Source organism: Cryptomeria japonica, chromosome 3, assembly GCF_030272615.1.
Source record: "Cryptomeria japonica chromosome 3, Sugi_1.0, whole genome shotgun sequence".
In the NCBI taxonomy this organism is placed as follows: Eukaryota; Viridiplantae; Streptophyta; class Pinopsida; order Cupressales; family Cupressaceae; genus Cryptomeria; species Cryptomeria japonica.
Window position 1 is genome coordinate 813,135,189 of NC_081407.1, and position 22,858 is coordinate 813,158,046.

Consider the following 22,858-nt stretch of genomic DNA (forward strand, 5'->3'; position numbering starts at 1 on the left):
GAAATGCATGAGCCAAAGCTACAATCACCGAGTTAGACCTCATACATTTGAGGTAGGTGATCTTGTTCTTAGAGAGAATCCACGAAACCAACCAAACAGAGAACATCAGGGGAAGTTTGAATCAAACTGGTTGGGTCCATATGTTATCACTGCTATATTTGGGTCTGGGGCATATCAGTTGGCTACTTCAGAAGGATAACCGCTAGCAGATGTGATCAATAACATGCACCTCAAACGGTTTTATACATAGGTTGCACAGAGTATTAGGCTCCCATACATACTAGAAAAACACCAAAAACATTCAAAATAATGTCCTAAAGAAAATACAAAAAAATCAAAATAGTAAAGAAAAAAATCATGCATCCAAATGGTGAACAACCACTCCGATGGCACCTTGGGTAAGTGTGATGGTGAAAACCTGGCAAACAGGCACCACTCCTAAAGGCTATGGCTCCATTGTCTTTCAGACTTGTTGATATCACATTCATTACATACACAAATCCATCAGTCCAAAAACCATGGCTTCATATTGATCTGCAATCATGGATAGTACTTCATGCGTTTTGCATCCCGCTTTTTCATAAGTCATGCCTATACTGGGGGCAATGCCTTTAACCTATTGATGGAAGTGGATTCTGCATTATTTGTTATTCATTGAGTTCTTCATTCAAAATTGTCTCACAAAATCCAAAAAACATTCAAAACACTCACAAAATACCAAAAACATTAGAAAACATAAAAAATCAATCAAAAACATGGCAACACCTTGTACATACGTTTTTTTTTTTTTTTCAAAAGAAGATACCAAACAAACATTGTGAAATACTCAAACGATGACCACTTATCACATCAACCAAACAACCAACATCAAACACACAAACTATCTAAACAAGGATGCATCCTTCCTTACCAAAACAAAGACAAGATGACATTTTCTTTCATGCAAGAAAATTATGTTATAAGCTATCAAATACTTGGTTGGATTGGTAGGTTATTTATTCATTTATATCAGGTTCCTACGTTACTCTAGGATATCCACAAGTGATTAGAGTGGCCGAGATGGTTCCTAGGCATTGTCTATATATCTTTTGTGAATTATTCCAATGAAGTTCTGGGGCATGTACTAATGGTGTCTATGTGGGAAGTTCACTAAGCTACGTGATCATATGCAAAATACAATCATGGATCACTACGGCTTGCTGACTACGATGTATACCTTGACCATATGAGCATGAACCATTATCGAGGGTCCATATTTTGTATTCTTTATTTATGCTATTTTGTTTACAGGTACAATGCTCCATCCTTGGTTCCTACTGCCTCATCCAAGTTCGATGTTACCATGCTCAATGATGAAAATAAAGCACTATGGATCGTCATTCCATCTCATCTGCTTATATTGCATTCCGTTGCATGTCACCCATCCATTTAATCCTTCATTATTCATATGCATGGTTTTGTATGCAAGTGTGAACAAGATTAATATGAGGAGCTATATGAAAATTGAGTTGGTCTTGGATACAATCACGACAAAGTAGTTTGATACATCATCAGTGCATCATGCAAAAGTTAAAACAACCTTGCACTCATTATCATAATCACATCATCATTTCATTACATTTAGTTGCATTTGCATAAAGCCTAGTTCATTTTCATTTACTTGCATATAGGTTTATTAAAATCTTAAATCTTCATTAGCATGCATTTAATATCATTTAGTTACATTTTATACATATAGTTCATTCTCATTTACTTGCATTAGTATCATTATATCATTTCATCATTGCACAATCGTGACATTTAGATTCATTTATATGATAAAATTGTCCTTATTTGCATTTACTACCATGACTAACCATTATAGATGCATTCATTTAGTACCATTTAGGATTCATTAAAAATTCATTCATTATCCTGTTAATTGCATTAAGGTGCAGTGATTCACTACCCATCAGTTACATTACCATTTTTTCACTTAGCTATATTTTATCAAAATTTAGAATCATAACAAAACCATTTGTCTCAACATTGGTTTATACATTGCACATATACATTCATTTAGATATCATCATATAAACATTTTTACTTTACATTTGTTTATCCATATTGCATTCATTTTTAACCATCTAGATGCATTTACTTAAATCAAACATGCATTACATCATAACCTCATTGCATATCATTATCTCATCATCACATCAACATAGAGTACAAGATACTGTCTATATAATCATAAGCATCATGAATACATCATCACCATTGGCATTCCATACATAAGGCCTGACATCAACAAATCATACACATCAATCTGCATCCATATGTTAGCATCACATTCATACAACATACATATAGACATCATGTAGGAATAAGTCATTATAAAAACATGCATATAGGCATCATCTCATCAACTCATACATATAACAAGCACAACTATCCATCTAAGCATAAATCATAAAATCATCATCCTGCATGAAATCCATACATATCAACATGCATATCAGCACAAAATATGGGATCTCCTCATATATCATATCATATTGCCAAAACCATACATGTATCAGAGTACAATGAAGTCCAAAATATTGGCTACCAAGAGCCATCCAAGACACAATCCAAAATGACAATGTAAAAGCATACAAGAATGTCCTCTCAGATTCCACTCTGACTGGATGTTGCACCACCATCACCACGTGCTCCCCCACTAGCCCCCGCACCACATGATCTATCTCTCTGTGGAGGATCCATCACACCCCCACTGCTCTGCATCCTCTGAGACCATTCTAATCTCTCCTGATGTATCTGTGAATAACTCAGTGCCCACCGACTAGATGGCACCTCCTGCTCATATAGGCCTCGCCAGTAACCAACCTCTGCACCTACTCTCTGCAACTCTCTCGCTAGGGAATCAGTCGATGACCCATGTCCATGTACTCCCTCCAAGGCCCGCACTCTCTCCTGTAACTGGATAACCCTGTCCATGACCTGATCTCTCTCCCGCAACACTACAGTCAGCTCTGACTCACGTGCAAATAGCTGCACATCTCTAGCGGCCACCTCTACCTCCATATCCTCTAGTCGTGCCTTCAAAAATAATATCATATGATCCCACAGATCTCCACCCCCTGTTGCTCCCTCCCTTGTATCCATAGGTGCCTCTCTAGTGGCTCCCTCCCCTGTATCCATAGGTGCTTGTCCCTCTCCTCCATCCCTGCCACCTAATCTCATACCTCCCTGCATCAAAGGTCCCTGAGATAGCTGCAATGGCTGCCCACCTCTCCCTCTCCGCTGTAAATGTCCACCACCCCCACCTCCACCTCTGAATCCACCACCTCCTCCAAAACCCCCACCCCCTCATCCTCCTCCTCCATCACCACCTCCTCCATCCCCACCACCACCATCCCCTCTCCCTCCTCCACCTACTACTTCGTGACCTCCTCTCCTCCTCTATCTCTGTCTCCCCTCCTCCTCGAAGGATGGAATAGGCTCTGTTGGATTTGATATCCGAGGAATCGGATGTGCCACAATGTACTGAGTGTACTCCTCTGACAAACCTGCATCTACCACCCTCGACCTCATATGCCATGGTCTCGCCTGTAGCATGTGGAACTCTGCCAGTGCCTGATCATAAGGTAACACTGGTCCCCATAAGTACCTCTCTCGTACCACCCACACATACTCTCCCGATCCACTAGGCAATCCCTGCCGCCGCCTAAACTATCTCAATACTCTACCAGTAAGTTGTCTCTCCATATTGTAGGTTGTCCTACCAATGAGGTATCGTGTCATAAACACATACGACAATGCCTCTGCATCATCCTCCCACGGCTCACACTCAATGTACGGCCTCCAGATCACTATATCCAAATTGTCCAGTGCCCGCCGCCACCACTCTAACTTCCCTAGGTGGCGCTGACTCATCATACCTCCATACATGTATACATATGGCTGGTCCACTGCTTAGATTCTCAGACTAACTGGTCGGGTAACAGGTAAGTGCTCCCATGCCCAAATATGTAGCAACATGATCCCCACTCCCAATGAGCCCACCCCTTGGTATGCTACCTCATGAAGATCTTGATATAAGTGCGATAGCACACACGGTCCCCATGCAAACCGAGTCCCCTTTGTCATCATCTGCTTGATCACCTTACCCCAACCAACGACAAGTCTATGCAATCGTTGATAGGGACATAGCAGTCCCCCAACAATCCCTGATAGCACTGATGGTAATGGCTCATACAAGGCTGCTATATCCTCCCAGGCTATCGATCCATCATCAATGAAGACATCCTCATCAAAGAATCTATACACTATTGTTGTCCCCCAAGCTTGGTCATATGTCACCAACTCTCCACGAATAGGAATGTGTAGGATGCGCCATACATCCTCCAGTGTAACCGTCATCGCCCCCTGCGCCAAGTGAAACGTGCATGTCTCACTATGCCATTGCTCTACCAATGTTGTGATCAACCCACGATTTGTCCAAATCACAGGTATATACATAACATCATATAGGCATGTCGCTGAAATGCAATCCACCTTGGCCTTTGTCAATCGATCGCGTAGCACCTATGTGGCAGGATGCCTCTCGCACATCTATAAGACGCGAAGATCCTCCTACACACGTGCATCAACCATCATCATCAGTTGTTTTGTTTCAAACTTTCTTAAGTTTAAACCCAGACTATCAACAAATAAACAATCATGGCACACCTAGACTACAACAGGCATTTATCCTAATGACCTAAGTCTCATCAGGGCTGCTATGGTTCAAAACAACTCTCAACTCACATCTCCATCCATCCATCATTGGCATCAGGAGATTCTTTTTCAAAAATATTGGGGCACCAACCTTCCTAACATAAGCGCTATTCTACACACAATAGCGCTAACTCAACTATGTAATAGTGCTACACCAACAATAGCGCTACATTGACTATACAATAGCGCCACCTCACAACAACAATGCTCAATCAACTACAGAATAGCGCTAAACAAACAAAAATGCTAAATCGACTATGCAATAGCGCTAGACTTGACACAAGCGCTAAAACTACTATGCAATAGCACTATAGCAGCACAATAGCACTACTTTAGTTGACAATAGAGCCAAAACATAGTTTTAGCGCTATTGTGTTGACTCAACTTGGACCAAGCAAAAAACATACCAAAAATGCATGAAATTCAAAAATTCAAATTCACATACCACTGGTTCATAGTCGTCTAGCTGTCAAAATCGACGGACTCGCTCTAATCAGTGATCTGCTATGGGAACCAGCATCCTGACTGCTGCTTGCTCTTCCAAAAGGTCACTACAAAAGCTCAAATTTCACTATGGACGTGAATGCAAATGACCCTGTTTTCACCACTTCCTCTCCATATATACCCTCCGTCGTAACCCTAATTTTACCCCGCTCACCGTCGTGGTCCCCATGAACTTCCCGAGCCTCCTATTTCTTCATTTTATCTTCGATTTCTTCTATTTTCCACCAATATTGCTAAATTCTTCTCTTCTACCACTCCACCAATTTTCATTCTTTTTCGAGAGATCGCCCGATTTTTTGAAAAATTTTAGCCCATCTCTTGAGGGGGCATACTCCCCACTAAAATTAACATTTATGGAGCATATTTTTTCACACCTATTTTTCTTTCTTTGAAACGATGTGGTAAACTGCACCATCTCAAAGAGGGGCAAATGTAGTCACATAAATCTGTCTAGTTTAATTAAATGAATATTTGCTATTTATTTGAATAAAAACTCACTAGCCAATAGTTAATTAAATTACTATTTAATTAATTCTTCTTCAAAAACATTCTCCTATTAATTAAAATAAATTATTCAATTTATTTTAATTAATTCATTAAACCAAAATCACAATCAATTAAATGAATAAATTCTATTTATTCAATTTAACCCCCTTTCCTCTTTTAAATAAATTAAATAAAACATTTATTTAAAATCATTAAATCCCCCCCACTTGCATTCTCCTAAAAATGCAACTTGCACCTATTTATTGAAATAAATGAATTTTATTTTAATAAAAATCTTATTTTTCCTCACCCATCAAACCCACTTGCAATCCTAACCCCCATTCTAGATTCTTCTAACCCCTTCCTAATTAGCCTAATCCATCCCCTAATTATTGTCACATTCCTAAGCAACTTGGAGTCACTTCTCAAAGACTTCAAAGTCTTTGAAAATCATTAAATGCTTTGTGTGTTCAACAATTTAACCTCTAAAGTCTTCCAAACCACTAATGGCTCTTACATGACCATTTATGGTTAAATCCACTTGCACCCATGGTTAGAGACTTTGACCCCTAACTTAACCCTCATGTGACCCATGTGTCTCCTCAAGAATTTATTGCTTTGACCATGGTTATCCCTTTAACCTTTGCACAAGAGTTTATCCGTTGGATAAAAGCATTATTCTTTGGATAATGAATTTATCTACTCAACCTAACCTTGACCTTAACTCCCAAGTTAACTATCACGTCATGTCAAGAATTTAATGCTTATTCCCTCTCCTCTCAACTCATCTCATGTTGACACTTGTCATCCTGGGATTGGGTTGAAAGCCCTCACATGGATTGAATATCATTCAATCCGACCCTTGTTGAGATTACTCAATCTCAACCATCTATTGCTCCATTTTTCCTATAAATAGAGCCCATTTCTTCATAATCCTGATCCTGAAAACTTGTATGCATTTACATTATAGCCATTTTTAGAGAGAATTAGATAATCAATCATATTCACTCTTTTGTTTTAAAATCAACACTAGCTAATTAGATAACCTCTTATTTTAGCTCTTGTTCACATTTGCATAACATTTTAGATTAATCATCTTTTCATCTTGAATCTTCATAAGGCATCCATAGTGCAAAAAGCTGCTAAGAGCTACACTAATTTGGAACTTGGTGAGGAGAGGAACAAGGGAGAAGGAGTTACGAGCATGGTAGAAGGCATTTGGAGATGCTTTGTTCTGTTTACTTTCATAGTTAAATACTTCATCATGTGTTTAGTGTCTCTCTTGATATGCCTGCTTAGACTAGTTTTTGGTTGATTAACACTAACACTTATCTTTGTTTCTTGAGTGTTATACGACCACAGGTTTTAGTCTAACATTGATCATTTTGCAGAGCATCAAGTACTAATTGTTAATGCTTGTAAAAATAGAAGATCATCAAATTGGCAGATTGCTTACATCTTGCAACAAATTTGGGTGATATTAGATAGTTTCAGAGATCATTTTATATCTCACACGTTCAGAGAAGGTAATCAACTAGTAGACTATCTGGCTAACTTTGGATGTGACAAATCAAATATGGACTCTTCCACTTCAAACTATGCTCAAGAAGATCTTCCAGTAGTATTTAAATTGGTGGATAAAGAAAAAAGACAGTCACCTTAGCTCATAAAAATACCAGTATACTTGGTTTGGGTGGCATCGAGCTATGAAGTAATGATGAATTAAAGTTGTAGGTATCATAACAAAACACATAAAGATTTGGTAATGTCCTTTCAAGTATCAAAATAGTACCCCTCAATAATTAGCGAACACTACCACAAAATGATGCAAAGGACATTACATTCGGGTAAGATATATGGCAATATTTTTGCATGTGTGATTTGTCAGGAGATAATTCGTAGGTTTTGTATTTCCCACCTCAAGTTTTGACAGAGGTTTCAAGAACATAATTACTCTTTAATAAATGCATAACGTAATGCTTCAACAAGACATTAATTTTGCAAGACAACACAATTATCTAAATATGCAGATATCGTCCTCATCTCTGGAATCTGATGATCTACACTCTGCGTCGCCATTACCCACAATGGAATACTGGCCGCAGAATTATAGAGTTAATCTCAAAGTGGAATATTGGGAAGAGTCATTTGAGGATAAAATCACTGATGACTAACTAGGGTTAGTGGTCAATATCTAATGCCAACACTGCAGAAGGAGCGTCAAGAAGATGTTGAGTGAATAAATTCTCTATCCGCACGCATGTAGATTGATTTATGCATCGCAACTCATCTCTATATTTCCTTTGAATACTTTAGACTTGGTGCAGTCATGTAAAACACTAGAGATATTAGTAAACAAGACGGTCAGACCAGAATTCTTATTGGGGGATAAGTTAAGAGTAGCGGTCCAGTGCTATGATTTTTGGAGGGGGCAAGCTCATGTTGGTGGCATTTTCCCTCGTCATTTTCTACTGCATAAGGAATCCTTTATCAATATTTATGATAGCATCAAACAATCCTTGGAGTTGAATAATGTGCATCCTCATCAACAAACCTTTCACAATCTTGGTAGGGCTTTCGATGCAGAAACAAGAACAACCTTGGTTTTCTCCAAAGTTCATGCAATAATAGCTACCATGGGGCACGAACACGAAATCTCTGAGCATTTGTTTCCAACGAGTCGACTTCAGTAAGACAATTCCATCTCCCATGTTTCCTGTTTGTAGGGTCCTCCACAACATTTAGCCCCAAGTTCTTCTCAAGTACAACTCGATAACGATACTAATGCCCAACTAGTAACCCAAGTAGATGATGCACTTCAATTTGAAGCTTAGGATGAAAACAATTTGGATGTGCAACCCATGGAAGAATTATAGAGATTTTTTTTCAAATTTTGTTGGTCTTCCTTCATTTTTGCTTTTTTGGGGTTCATGGTTTAGTACAAATTACCCAAATTTTGCAACCCATGGCTTTTATGGCATACAATTTGCAATCTAGTCGAGGGGTTCAAAAATTTCTTGTTGATGCATTTTGATTTCTTCCATGTCACAATTTTGTTCGATGCAAATGGTGGTCATAGTAGGAAACTCACAGCTCTCGGGGTGTACAAAAGATGTTTGATGCCTCAACATGGTCTCTAGTTCAATATGGTTTACATCTGTGGCACAATTTTGCCCTTTGCTAATGGCAGTCAAAGCAAAAAACTCATAGCTTCCAAGGTGAACAGATTATGCTTGTTTGGCGCTCTTTTTGTATTTTGTTGTTTTTGTTGTTTATGGACAACTCCTTTACGATAAGTTTGCCAACCTGAGATAAAGCATACCATGAAATTAGAAATTATCTTATTAGTTTACATTGATATATGTAAACTTAATTGTAAATGTTGAGTAAATATATTGAGGTGATGATAGCTAGACACAATGTCATTACTAGCATGCTAGGTAGCTCTTTAGTTATCCTATTTGATTTCAAATGGAACATGATTAATTTGGAATTTGGAATATGGGTGTAAACTGCCTTCATAGGTAGTACATTAGGTCAATTAATTATCATTGTATTTTGAGCTGAGAAGGGAGGTTTTGTTTATTGATTCTTTCCTCTTGGAGCTCTTGAATTAGTTTATTTATAAATATATAATATTAGTGGCTTGCCACTTTCGCTTAAAAAAACAAAACAATAGATTAAATATTTAAAATCTATTACAGTTCCTCTAAGTTATATAGTTTGGAATATACGCCGAACTAGTATTCTTATACTTCGAGTACTGAACAAGCAATTGTTATTAGAGACAATAAACTAAAATGCCATCTTTCTAGATTTGATAAGTAAGATAAAAAAAAATTATTCCATAATGGCTTAAATATTGTTGCTAACATTGGTTAGAAGAGGGGGTATTTTAAGCTGGGTCATGAAAAGATCTGTAAACTTTCGTTGGATAAAATAATCCAGTATGCTTAATTTCAATATAATTCTAGTATCTAGTTAACACTATAATGAAATCGTTTCAAAGTCATTTTGAAAGAGTTTAACTGTATTTCAGACATATAAAAAAGAATATAATGTTAATAGTCGTGTTAAATATATTTGGATAATGAAAATAATGAGGCAAATGTCTAGTGTTTACAAAAATCATTTATTCTTAGATCTTTGTATCATTCGAAAAAGAGTGACATATAATGTATCAAAGATGTTTCGTTATCATAAGATGTAAGATGGTTATAATTTATGTGTTCCTAATTAATGGTATGTCTTGGATATCCTCTTGACTATGACAAATCTTTTTCTATCCACATTAACTTAGAAGCATCAATATTAGAGGTGTTATTATTATGAAAATGAAGGGTTGAGTTATTTAATATTAATGATCAAAAGTATCTATTTATTCTCTAATAAAACCATTTTAGTGAATATCTTAGTTAAAGTTATCCAATGAAGTGATATGATGTTAGCTAATCTTTACCTTCACTTGTAAACGCTTATTATTGACACTTGATTTGTGGCTATGATTATTGTTTTAGAATAAGTATGATTGAATTGGTATTCATCTCTTGATAAATGATTAAGTAGATACCACATGGTATAATGCCTTTCTATGCTTATGTAAGCATTTGTAATATTTTAACTACTTATAATTTTAGTTGATGTTGGATGAGTGTTGTATGTTGCCTTGGTTTTTAGCACCCAATTTCCAGAGCCTAATTTTGTCCTTTTCATGGCTAAGTCAATAATTAGAAGTCTTGGAAGTCATCTCATAATGCTAAGTTTCCCTAAAAATCCTTTGAAATGCTTTAACACTTAGTCATTTTACTCAAAATTGAACTTTTTCCTTGATTTTAAAACCACTATCAAGTTCTAATGAGGTTTTTGCAACCCTGTTAGATCCCAACATGTTTGTGACAATCATTATTTTTCCTGACACCAAGTTTTAAGAAAAAGGAAAGGTCAAATGTTAGTAGTTGGTGTTGGTTTTTTAACAATCATCAACATCCAGAGAAGTTTCTATAACCACCTATAGACTTGAAGCATCAATAAAAATCGATTGAAAATAAAAGTTCGATGCTTATGAAGTAAATTGTATCAAAGGAATTCAAAAAGTTTCAAGAAAAAAGTAATTGGTGAAAGTTTCATAACTTCTTAGAACCTCATCCAGACCCAAAAAATTATTGATAATTATTTAAAATGCAAGATAAGTTTAACAATGTTGGCATTATCAAATGGTTTCAAAACTGGCCTCCAAGTCCACCAACCACTTTGAAAATAAATAAAATAAAATAGAATCACCAACACTTACTTTAAGTTATCATATCCCGACAAGTTTGTCATAACCACCCAAAATCCCGAAATTGAGTCTCAAAGAAAACTGGAAACGGTGAAATCAAATATTTAAGCAATTGTGCAAACTCTAACAGCTCCCACATTATTTCTCACAATCAATAAAAATATCAACATATTGTAAAGATGGGCAATGAAAAGTTTTTGAGTTCGCAGCATGTGTCTAGGGATACAAAACCATCGTTGGCATTTGTACGGTTATGATAGCCGTCACAAAACTTGATATACAAATGTAAATGTGGGAAAGAAAAGAAAAGAAAATATACTAGAATATATGCTAACTGTCTGTAATAAAAACCTATGATAAGGCACAAAAATAGGAAGAAGGGCTAGAAAAAGCTGTATGATGATGAGTTGTAATGGGAGGAGAAATTTTAAAGATGAGATATATAAAAAAAAAATATTACGCAAATGACATGATATGGTGGTTTTGTAAGAAAAAAAATCCTAATCCTACTCCTTTTCATTTCTACCTTTCACATTCCTATATAATTAAGCATGTTTGTAGAATGTTCTTAGTTTGTTTGTATGCTAGAAGCTATTCATTGAATGTTATATCTTATTTTGTAGGTATCTATAGAAAATTAATCTCAAGAATGATTTGTCAAGTACTTTATATTAAATGGATTAAATCTCTATTTTATACCACACAACCTACTTTGATAATTTTGAGTTCTCATTTAATTTGAGATACATTATCATCTTAGGAATTAAATATCCTTTGAATTTGGGGAAAATTTAATGCTAAGTGAACTTTGCATAGTTTTATATATATGTCAAGTACTTTATATTAAATGGATTAAATCTCTATTTTATATCTAACTACCTACTTTGATAATTTTGAGTTCTCATTTAATATGAGATACATTATCATATTAGGAATTAAATATTCTTTGAATTTGGGGAAAATTTAATGATAAGTGAACTTTGCATAGTAATGATTATTGCTATTTTATTTTGAGCCTATTTTAATATAATGTCTTAAAACAATAATATATCAAAAAAATTGTAAGATCTTATTCTTATTTGGGCTCATTTCCTTTTCTACCAGTCTCATCCATTTACACACATACCTGTACATTCATCCTTATCTCCTCCATCCCTATGTTATTTTCATACTTTAACCATTTATCAACCCTATTATTGTCCTATATATCTAGCCATTCTTTTTTTAGGACTATATTAACATTAACATTTAAACAGTCCTCTCAATTGATCCCACATCACAATATGCATCCCGCATTACTTGAAATTGACCTCTAAAATTTGAATATTCTAATTTAGATTTCGCTAACTCTTTCTTATTTCCTTCCTATGATGAGCCAACTTGGTAAACATTTTTCATGATTATTATTGAGTACTGGTATCTAAAGACACAAAAATTTGGACATTAATCCACATCAAATAATCATTAGACTTCCCAAACCATATAATGATTAGTCATTGTAAGAACACTTCAATTTAAGCTTTAAAATGAACCTATCGACAAAGAAAAATGATCAAGGGGATGAGCGTCACCATATTGTTACTAATCTTGGATTAGTGTATGACTCATGTGCATCATGGTTGTTATGGTGGTATGGTCCCACTAAGGGCCATCTAATTTACTCCTCTTAGCATACTTTGCAAATAATTTTTATAGCTTCCCTTTTATTTTTTAAAACTTGCACCTTGGCTATTCAGAAACATTGAATTGTGCAATTAAAAATTATCAAAAATTATGTGAGACTACAAGGACAAGAGTATTAGATCACATTTCAATGAATCTTAATCTACATTAGAATCACATACATCATCTGAAAGACTATGTATGTTGTTTCTAATCTTACACTCATAACCATTAAAAAACTCTAAATAGCAACTTAGGAGACATTAAGCCTAATGATCTAAAATATCCCCTAATGCATTTGTAAAATATCCCCTAATATCCCCTTTTTATGAGCTGATAGAATTCCGTGTGTGAGCAATGAAAGATGTGAAAGACGGGTCATTTATGTAAACATCTCCTGAATACTGCCCATTCATCACGTCCCATCAAGACTGACTGTAGAGAAAAAGAAGACATTTGCATAGATTAGATATGAATGGGAGACTCAGGAGAGAGGAAAATCGCAGGTATAGATGGGGACTCGGAATCTGGTTTTAATATCGACAGTTGCATCACACAGAACTTTTGGATTTTTATGTGCATAATCAAAGTAAATTAGATTTGGAAAGGGAATGCCAAGAAAAAAAGATAAGTAATGGTATTCTAATATGAATGGCACACTCAAGAATTAGGTGGCAATTTGAAAGAGAGCACATTGATGTGCATATATATTAACCTCTCTCCAATGCTGCCATTATCACATCCCATTAACATTGACTGCCTATTTTTTCAAGAATTAGGTGTGTTTATATATCAACCTCTCTTCAATGCTTACTATTAATCACATCCTATCAAGACTGACCACCTCGTTGAAAGAGAGAACATTGATAATTATACATATCAAGATTGACCACCCATTTTTCTTCAAGAATTAGGTGTGTATGTATATCACCTCTCTTCAATGCTTGCCATTAATCACATCCTATCAAAATTGACTACCCGTTTTTCTTTGAGGAGGTTTGCATATATTAAATATGAATGATAGATTGGGTTGTACCATAAAAATATACCTGTGATATAGTAAAGCTCCTCTAAAGATGTCAAAGATGGGTTATTTATGTAAACATCTCCTGAATACTGCCCATTCATCACGTCCCATCAAGACTGACTGTTGAGAAAAAGAAGACATTTGCATAGATTAGATATGAATGGGAGACTCAGGAGAGAGGACAATTGCAGGTATAGATGGGGACTCGGAATCTGGTTTTAATATCGACAGTTGCATCACACAGAACTTTTGGATTTTTATGTGCATAATCAAAGTAAATTAGATTTGGAAAGGGAATGCCAAGAAAAAAAGATAAGTAATGGTATTCTAATATGAATGGCACACTCAAGAATTAGGTGGCAATTTGAAAGAGAGCACATTGATGTGCATATATATTAACCTCTCTCCAATGCTGCCATTATCACATCCCATTAACATTGACTGCCTATTTTTTCAAGAATTAGGTGTGTTTATATATCAACCTCTCTTCAATGCTTACTATTAATCACATCCTATCAAGACTGACCACCTCGTTGAAAGAGAGAACATTGATAATTATACATATCAAGATTGACCACCCATTTTTCTTCAAGAATTAGGTGTGTATGTATATCACCTCTCTTCAATGCTTGCCATTAATCACATCCTATCAAAATTGACTACCCGTTTTTCTTTGAGGAGGTTTGCATATATTAAATATGAATGATAGATTGGGTTGTACCATAAAAATATACCTGTGATATACTAAAGCTCCTCTAAAGATGTCAAAGATGGGTTATTTATGTAAACATCTCCTGAATACTGCCCATTCATCACGTCCCATCAAGACTGACTGTTGAGAAAAAGAAGACATTTGCATAGATTAGATATGAATGGGAGACTCAGGAGAGAGGACAATCGCAGGTATAGATGGGGACTCGGAATCTGGTTTTAATATCGACAGTTGCATCACACAGAACTTTTGGATTTTTATGTGCATAATCAAAGTAAATTAGATTTGGAAAGGGAATGCCAAGAAAAAAGATAAGTAATGGTACTCTAATATGAATGGCACACTCAAGAATTAGGTGGCAATTTGAAAGAGAGCACATTGCTGTGCATATATATTAACCTCTCTCCAATGCTGTCATTATCACATCCCATTAACATTGACTGCCTATTTTTTCAAGAATTAGGTGTGTTTATATATCAACCTCTCTTCAATGCTACTATTAATCACATCCTATCAAGACTGACCACCTCGTTGAAAGAGAGAACATTGATAATTATACATATCAAGATTGACCACCCATTTTTCTTCAAGAATTAGGTGTGTATGTATATCACCTCTCTTCAATGCTTGCCATTAATCACATCCTATCAAAATTGACTACCCGTTTTTCTTTGAGGAGGTTTGCATATATTAAATATGAATGATAGATTGGGTTGTACCATAAAAATATACCTGTGATATAGTAAAGCTCCTCTAAAGATGTCAAAGATGGGTTATTTATGTAAACATCTCCTGAATACTGCCCATTCATCACGTCCCATCAAGACTGACTGTTGAGAAAAAGAAGACATTTGCATAGATTAGATATGAATGGGAGACTCAGGAGAGAGGACAATCGCAGGTATAGATGGGGACTCGGAATCTGGTTTTAATATCGACAGTTGCATCACACAGAACTTTTGGATTTTTATGTGCATTATCAAAGTAAATTAGATTTGGAAAGGGAATGCCAAGAAAAAAGATAAGTAATGGTACTCTAATATGAATGGCACACTCAAGAATTAGGTGGCAATTTGAAAGAGAGCACATTGATGTGCATATATATTAACCTCTCTCCAATGCTGCCATTATCACATCCCATTAACATTGACTGCCTATTTTTTCAAGAATTAGGTGTGTTTATATATCGACCTCTCTTCAATGCTTACTATTAATCACATCCTATCAAGATTGACCACCTCTTTGAAAGAGAGCACATTGATAATTATACATATCAAGACTGACCACCCATTTTTCTTCAAGAATTAGGTGTGTATGTATATCAACCTCTCTTCAATGCTTGCCATTAATGACATCCTATCAAAATTGACTACCTGTTTTTCTTTGAGGAGGTTTGCATATTAAATATGAATGATAGATTGGATTGTACCATAAAAATATACCTACGATAGACCACCCATTAGAATGTGCAAGACCTGCGATATACTAAAGCTCCTCTAAAGTATCATCATCAAAGGGTATGGAATCTATATGTGCAAGGGGAAGATGACAATTTTCTATAGGATCCTCTAAGAATGGAGAGATATGAGTGCCTCTATGCATCTCCCAAAGTTGATTCTAAAGTACGTGAGGACACTCATCGTCTGATAGAGAACATATGGTGTCATAAACAACACTAGAACAAATCAATCCTACAAAATGGTCTATGATATTACCCCAAGATGATTTACCTTTTCAAGTGACTTGTTCAGGTATGAGTACATACAAATGAGGCAACATATCTAGCTATTTGAGATGTGTCGGGATGCCATGTTGCCAAGACTCATAATTACCCTTTGCTAAGTGAACAAGTAAAGGATGAATTAAAAAACTCATTATACCTACACAAATGATTAACTTATACCCAAAAAATGTTAGAAGATGTAGAGAACATCATATACAACATTGTCCAACAAACATATCCATCCCAAGTGCTAAAACATCCAAATAATTGATTAGATAGTGAAAAAATTAAAATCTAAATAAAATGTACTTAGGACAAAATCTAAAAACTTAGACGTATGATTAGGATAGGGGACTTCGAGATATTTTTACACCATATAGATTTCAAAAAATAGAGTCCATATGTGCAATATATGGCCCCAAAAGCACAACAACGAAGGTTGATTTTGAAGGCCTAGTACAGAAAATTGGAGCAGAACCTATGAAAACCACATGTAGATTAAGACAAGATCCAACTTTCTTACGATATCTCATTTGCCTATTTTTTATTCCATATGACCAACATATGACCAAAAACTCAATTTCATGTATATTAGGGCTTGGAAGGATTGAAAGGTTTCTCAAAATGGAAACTTTACAAAAATGAAACTTTCTAAAACTAGAAAATTTTCAAAAATATAAAGTTCTCAAAAAAATATTTTTTTTAAAATAGAATCTTTTTTAAAATAGAAACTCTATAAAAATGGAAACTTTTTGAAAATATTTTTTTTTAAGGAAAGCAACCTTCATTTTGGCACAATGTGCACTAAAAAATTATCCAAGATTGGATCCCTCAATAGTATGGATAGGACCTTTACAAATTTGAAGCTCTGATACTATGCAGAAGTTAATAATATAACCACAAGAGCCAAGAATCATCTACAAGAAAAACACCTGTTACACAAAAGAGAAGAAGTCATGATTGATGGTATCCAACCTTGAGAGATAATTGATTCAAAGAGAAATCTAATAATTAGATTAACCTATAATTAAATTGGATAGTTACAATGAATGAATGACTTGCTTTTGTAGAGAGTAAGTGATACTATAATCATAAAATTAGGAGAACTAAAGAAAAGCAATGAGGAGCTAAATAAAGCTAGGTTACAACTAAACTAGAGTATCACTAAGCAAACTAAAAATAGAAAAAGATAACTCTAGGCATAACTCTAAATAAAAGAAAAAGCATCTAATTTTAGCTCAAGTGAAAAAGTAATTAAAGAACCCAATTACTATAACACTAAATAAACTTTGAGACCATATACATGAAATAATCAGAATCAATAGACTCATTCTTTACTGAAATAATTGGACTAGTAAATCAAATTAGGTCTCTTGGTATGAGTCTTGAAGATAGAAGAGTAGTTGATAAGTTTTTTTTTTAAATTTATACAAGGGTTAAATATATTGTGGTGGTCATAGAAGAGAAAATAAATATCTAACAATTTTTTCGTAGTTAATTACATCCATCCCTCATTTCTCATGGAGTCTCCAAAATATTCTCATTGGTAAATAGAAAAAACAATTTTAAGATATGTTAGTTGAACAAGGTATTATGGAATTTACTACTCAACACCAAATGAGTTCAAGCCTATAGGATACACTGATAGAATTCACTACTCAATACCAAATGAATTCAAGCTTATAGTATACATTGATAGTGATTGTGTAGGTAGTATTTATGATAAAAAGAGTAATTCTAGTTATATGATTCATTTTGGAACATGTACAATATCATGGGCATCAAAGAAATAATTTATTGTCACTCTCTCATTTTCTCAAGTAGAATACATGTAGTAGTAGCATTAGTAGCACGTCAAACAATTTGGTTGAAAAGAATGTTGAAAAACTGAAGGAATGAAACATATGAAGCAACTAAGATCTATTGTGGCAACAATTCAGCCATAGCATTGCCCAAAACTCTAGTTTTTCATAAAAGAAGTAAACACATTCACACAAGATAAGAAGTAAACACATTAACATAAGATATAATTTCATTAGAGAGTTGATAAATATAATTTAGGAGAATTTTATTTGGAACATTGCCCAGGTTTAAGGAACAGTTATGGACATCTTCACCAGACCATGAGGAAATGAAATTGTGATTAAGGGATAGCCTTGGATGTAATTAGAACTACAACGTTTATTTAACCTCCCTCGACTCTTCCTCTTCTACAATCATCTTGTCTTCTTCATCTGCATCAAGACAACTTTGAATATAAACTTGATACATAGTCTCCTCTGCTATATTTTCATATACATCATAATTAAATGTCTTTAATTGTTTTTTCGTGGTCTTTGGATTTTGCTAAGCATATAGGATGAGAAGAAGACAGTTTTGTGGTAAGGAAAAAGAGCAGAAGTCTTCTTGTTAGAAACTAGCAATAGGCTTGGAGCCAAAGAATAGGGGATGTTGTGTTTTCTATTTCCTTTTGAATATATGTAAAGATCAGTAGCTCTATTTTACGCAATCAAACATTTTGTATGATTTAAATATACATAAATTATATACAACATCCTTTTGTTCAACTCTGTTTTAATTTTTAATCTTTGATTTTGTTTTCTTGTTTGTGCATTCTACTTTGCTTCTTACCTTCACAAAATCAGCAAGGGAATGTTGGTAATGTGAAGTCCAATGGTCACATGATCTTTTAGTTTCTCCCATCAACTTTTGGCTTCTACACATGAATGTGTAAATGGCTAGGTACTTATTGATGTAACAATTAATAACGAGTTTTTAATGCTTGAGAGTGGACATAGCATTGATGGTGAATCACTATAAATTCATGTCTTGTGTATTTGTTGTGTTATTTTATTTCTATGGTTTTGTGTTGATTATATGTTTTTCTCTTCTCATTTAAATTAACAATTGGTATCAAAGTCATGGTTGGATTGAGAAGAGATAGAAGAAAAAGAAGAAGGTGAAATTTGGGAGATATATAATGGTTTTACATTTTGTGCTTCTTGGTAGTTCAAGTGTCGTGTACATTGGTAGTATGGCTCGAAACATGAGGAGGATTCAACTAGAGAGGAGGAGGATGTTGGTTTTCTTGCTTCATTCTTGATGTAGATGTGGCATGTATTGGCCAAACCTTTGATGGGCATAAAATTGATGCCACCCCTATGGTAAAGGTTGAACACCATGATGCCTCGGTTGGGATTGATGATGATCCATGTGTAGAGTTTGGAATTTCTTGGTAGAAATATTTTGAAAAAGAAACCGTTGTTAAAGAGAAATGTGAAACATAGGAAGAACTCAAAATATTGTAGGAGGAAGAACATGTACCATCAAAGACTATTGACTATCAAAATTCCAAACAAACCATGAAAACCCTTGAGGAATTTTTTGTGGATTTTTCCTCCTGAGATGAGGAGGATTCAAATTGGAATTAGGTAGTAGGGAAATAAAGCATGGGAGTAATTAAGGCTTTAGGTGACTCTTTCGATGACATGCCTTTGGTGTGTTGGTGGTGGATGGAGTAGAATTAGTTCAAACCATAAAAAAAATATATACATGCAAAAATAGAACATTCATACGTAACTGTGTTGTGGCACAAAATGACTTTATTGACTTCAATAAAATGTTTTACATCCAACTCATTTTATAGAGGTCTTAAAAAAATATAGATTTTTTTGGAATTTCCTTTTTACATACTCACATTTCTTTCTAGGCTCTTCTATCATCTAGACTCTTCTATCTCTTTGATATTTTTAGACGGTGTGATAAATGTTCGTAGGTGATGGTAGAAATTAATAAATTATGCCAACTGTCCCCCTTAACTTCTACCACGAATGCTATGATATTCACAAATTCAACTCTCTTTTCTAATGACTATTGTCATCTTTCTCTTCTTTGTCTTATGGTTGCAACCAAGTCTTCAGATTCACTCATATTATTTTCTTGTATTATATTTCAAACCATCTCTAAAATTATTCAAATCTTTTCTTCAACTATGATGCCTTTCTCTTGTCTTCTTCCCACTACTACAACAGTCTCTTGATCCATTGATTTTCACTTTGGAACTTCTAGCAACTTCACTTTTCTATAGACGTCAAAACAATGATTTCTCTTGACCAACAACATTTGTTATCCTTCTTAAATCTTGATATCTTTCTTGATTGTTACCAATATAGGAGCATTTAAATTTGAACAAATTTTTGATCATGCATGTAATATTTTGCCAACTTGACCCATAACTCCATCCACAATCAATTTTCATACAACCTATTATAGATTTATTATTTTTGTGTTTATTCAAACACGTCTTTCTACAATGATTCTTCAAATCACAAATACTACAAGGATGAAAATCCCAACACCTATCTTTTGTATGACCTTTTCTGTTACAATGTGTACACTACATAGTTTGATTTCCTTGAACTAATTTTCTTTTAGTTGGAACACGTATTTCATTCTTTCCTCTACCTGTATTATACCTAAGGCATTCATATTTTGACCTCATTTTTTGTTCAATTGGCTTTCTTATTCCTTGTTCATGCTTTCCTACTCATTGTCCTTTATAACCCATTCTTTTCAGAATTTGCAAAATTGAATACATTATCATCATATCTAGACTCATTGACATCTTCATCTTCACATTATTTTTCACAAACAACTTGACCAAAATCACACTTATCGAGTGAAGAACACAAATCTTTTGTACTACATGAAACATCACATAGTAATTGTTTTGGCTTTAGAATTTTATTGCTCATTGCAAGTGATTGACCTAGTTGATTGTTTACTTCGTTTAAATTTGATATTTCCTTCTTTTGTAAATTATTTTCTTCTTCTAATCTCTCTAACTTTTCTTTCATATAATCCATTTTTCTTTCCACTTCATTGAATAACTTTAATCTCAATTCTAATTCTTTATGTCTTTTCTTAATACCATCAAACAACTTTAATTTTCCTTCTAACTCTTTATTTTCCTCTTTAGTTTTGTTCAATTCTTTGCAAAGATCACAATTTTCATCTAGTAGTTTACATTTCTTTGTTGCCCTCTCTCTTATAATTCTAGACATGTTTTTTCTTAATTCCTTCAATCCTTCTTCCAATTCATTTTTCTCTTTCTTAACTCTTTTTCCTATTTTCTTGATTGAAACGAATAATTTAAACTCACCTTGTTCACTTGATTTTGTTACATTGATTTCCTCCCCTTCTCCAACTTTGTGTGTCTCTTCTCTCTTTCAAAATTTTCTTGTTGAATCTCTAAGTTGAAAATAGCTTACCAGTATTACAAACAACTATATTTCTCTTTTCAATTCTTCCATTTCATTAAACAAACTTCAAATAGATACTTTCTTTGAATGTGACTTATGACTGAAATGATGCCTTTGAAAAAACTTCAACTTACAATTTCAAACTCTACAATATTCGACTCACATTTTCCGTAGTGGCTTTCCACTTGGCGGCTTTGGTTATGGCTAAAGTTTTCTAGAAACTCTTTGGCAGTGAGAGGACATGACAGTTGACTTCAAAATCTCCTTAATAACTATATTAGGAATCATCTTCTTTGAGGTAATCTTAGTGGCAACAAGAGTGATTCCTTCAACACTTTCAGAGGCTTATGCAAACAAATTGAGCTGAATTAATAGAGCATAAATAAAACCACACATGCAGAAACAAAACATTCATGTACGTAACTATGCTATGACACAAACGGACTTTATTGACTTCAATAAAATGTTTTACATCCATCTCATTTTATATAGGTCTTAGAAAAATACATTTTTTTTGGAATTTCCTTTTAACTTACTCATGTTTCTTTCTAGACTCTTCTATCATCCAGACTCTTCTATCTCTTTGATAGATCTAAACGATATGATAAATGCTAGTAGGTAATGGTGTATTGATAAAAAAATAGGGTTTCCACCATTAGATGTGTAGTAAACCGCTATTTTTTAGTTAAGGAAAGGATCACATTCAAGAGAAGGTTACAATCCAGTAGATCTAGTCACAAACTAGCAAGGATGAGGACTGAAAATTCTGAATGGATTGGGTTTTTGATGATGTGAATTAATCAAACCTCTTTTCTAAATTGAATTGCTGAAATTAAGATAAATGTGCTGAAATGAAGATGAAAATGCGGAAACAGTAAGCTACAGTCATTGGATTGAGCCACAAACCTAGATCTAAGAAATGTAAGAGCATTCAGACTTTCTCCTTGAAGGAGCTCCTAAAATGTTGGGACCATGGTGGTGGTTGCCTTGGTCCTTTGAATTTTTTGCACTCCAAAGGGGGCTTGATTCGTAACTGTAGATAACGCTTATTTTGAATATGGTAGCTCCGTATCTACTTCCTACACACAGAAAGGGGAAATAGGTTGGGAATAGGCATTTGCCTAAGTCAAACCTCGATTTAGGAACTAACCTTGAATGAAATATTGCAAATACTCAAATAAGTAATGAAAAGGTATACCTCAAATCTGCAATGACTGATAATGATGCTTTGCTTCTTCAATGTAATCACATGTGTTGTATGAAATGGCATGAACATGACATAACCCTAATCACACACACACGCTTGCATATGAATGATATAATGTTGCTCCACAATGGATAAATGAAGAATATGTAGCCTTGAAGATCTCTAGAAATGCTTGATGATGAATACTTGAATACTTGAATGATAGATTGCTTGAATATGGATTGATTGGATGCCTTA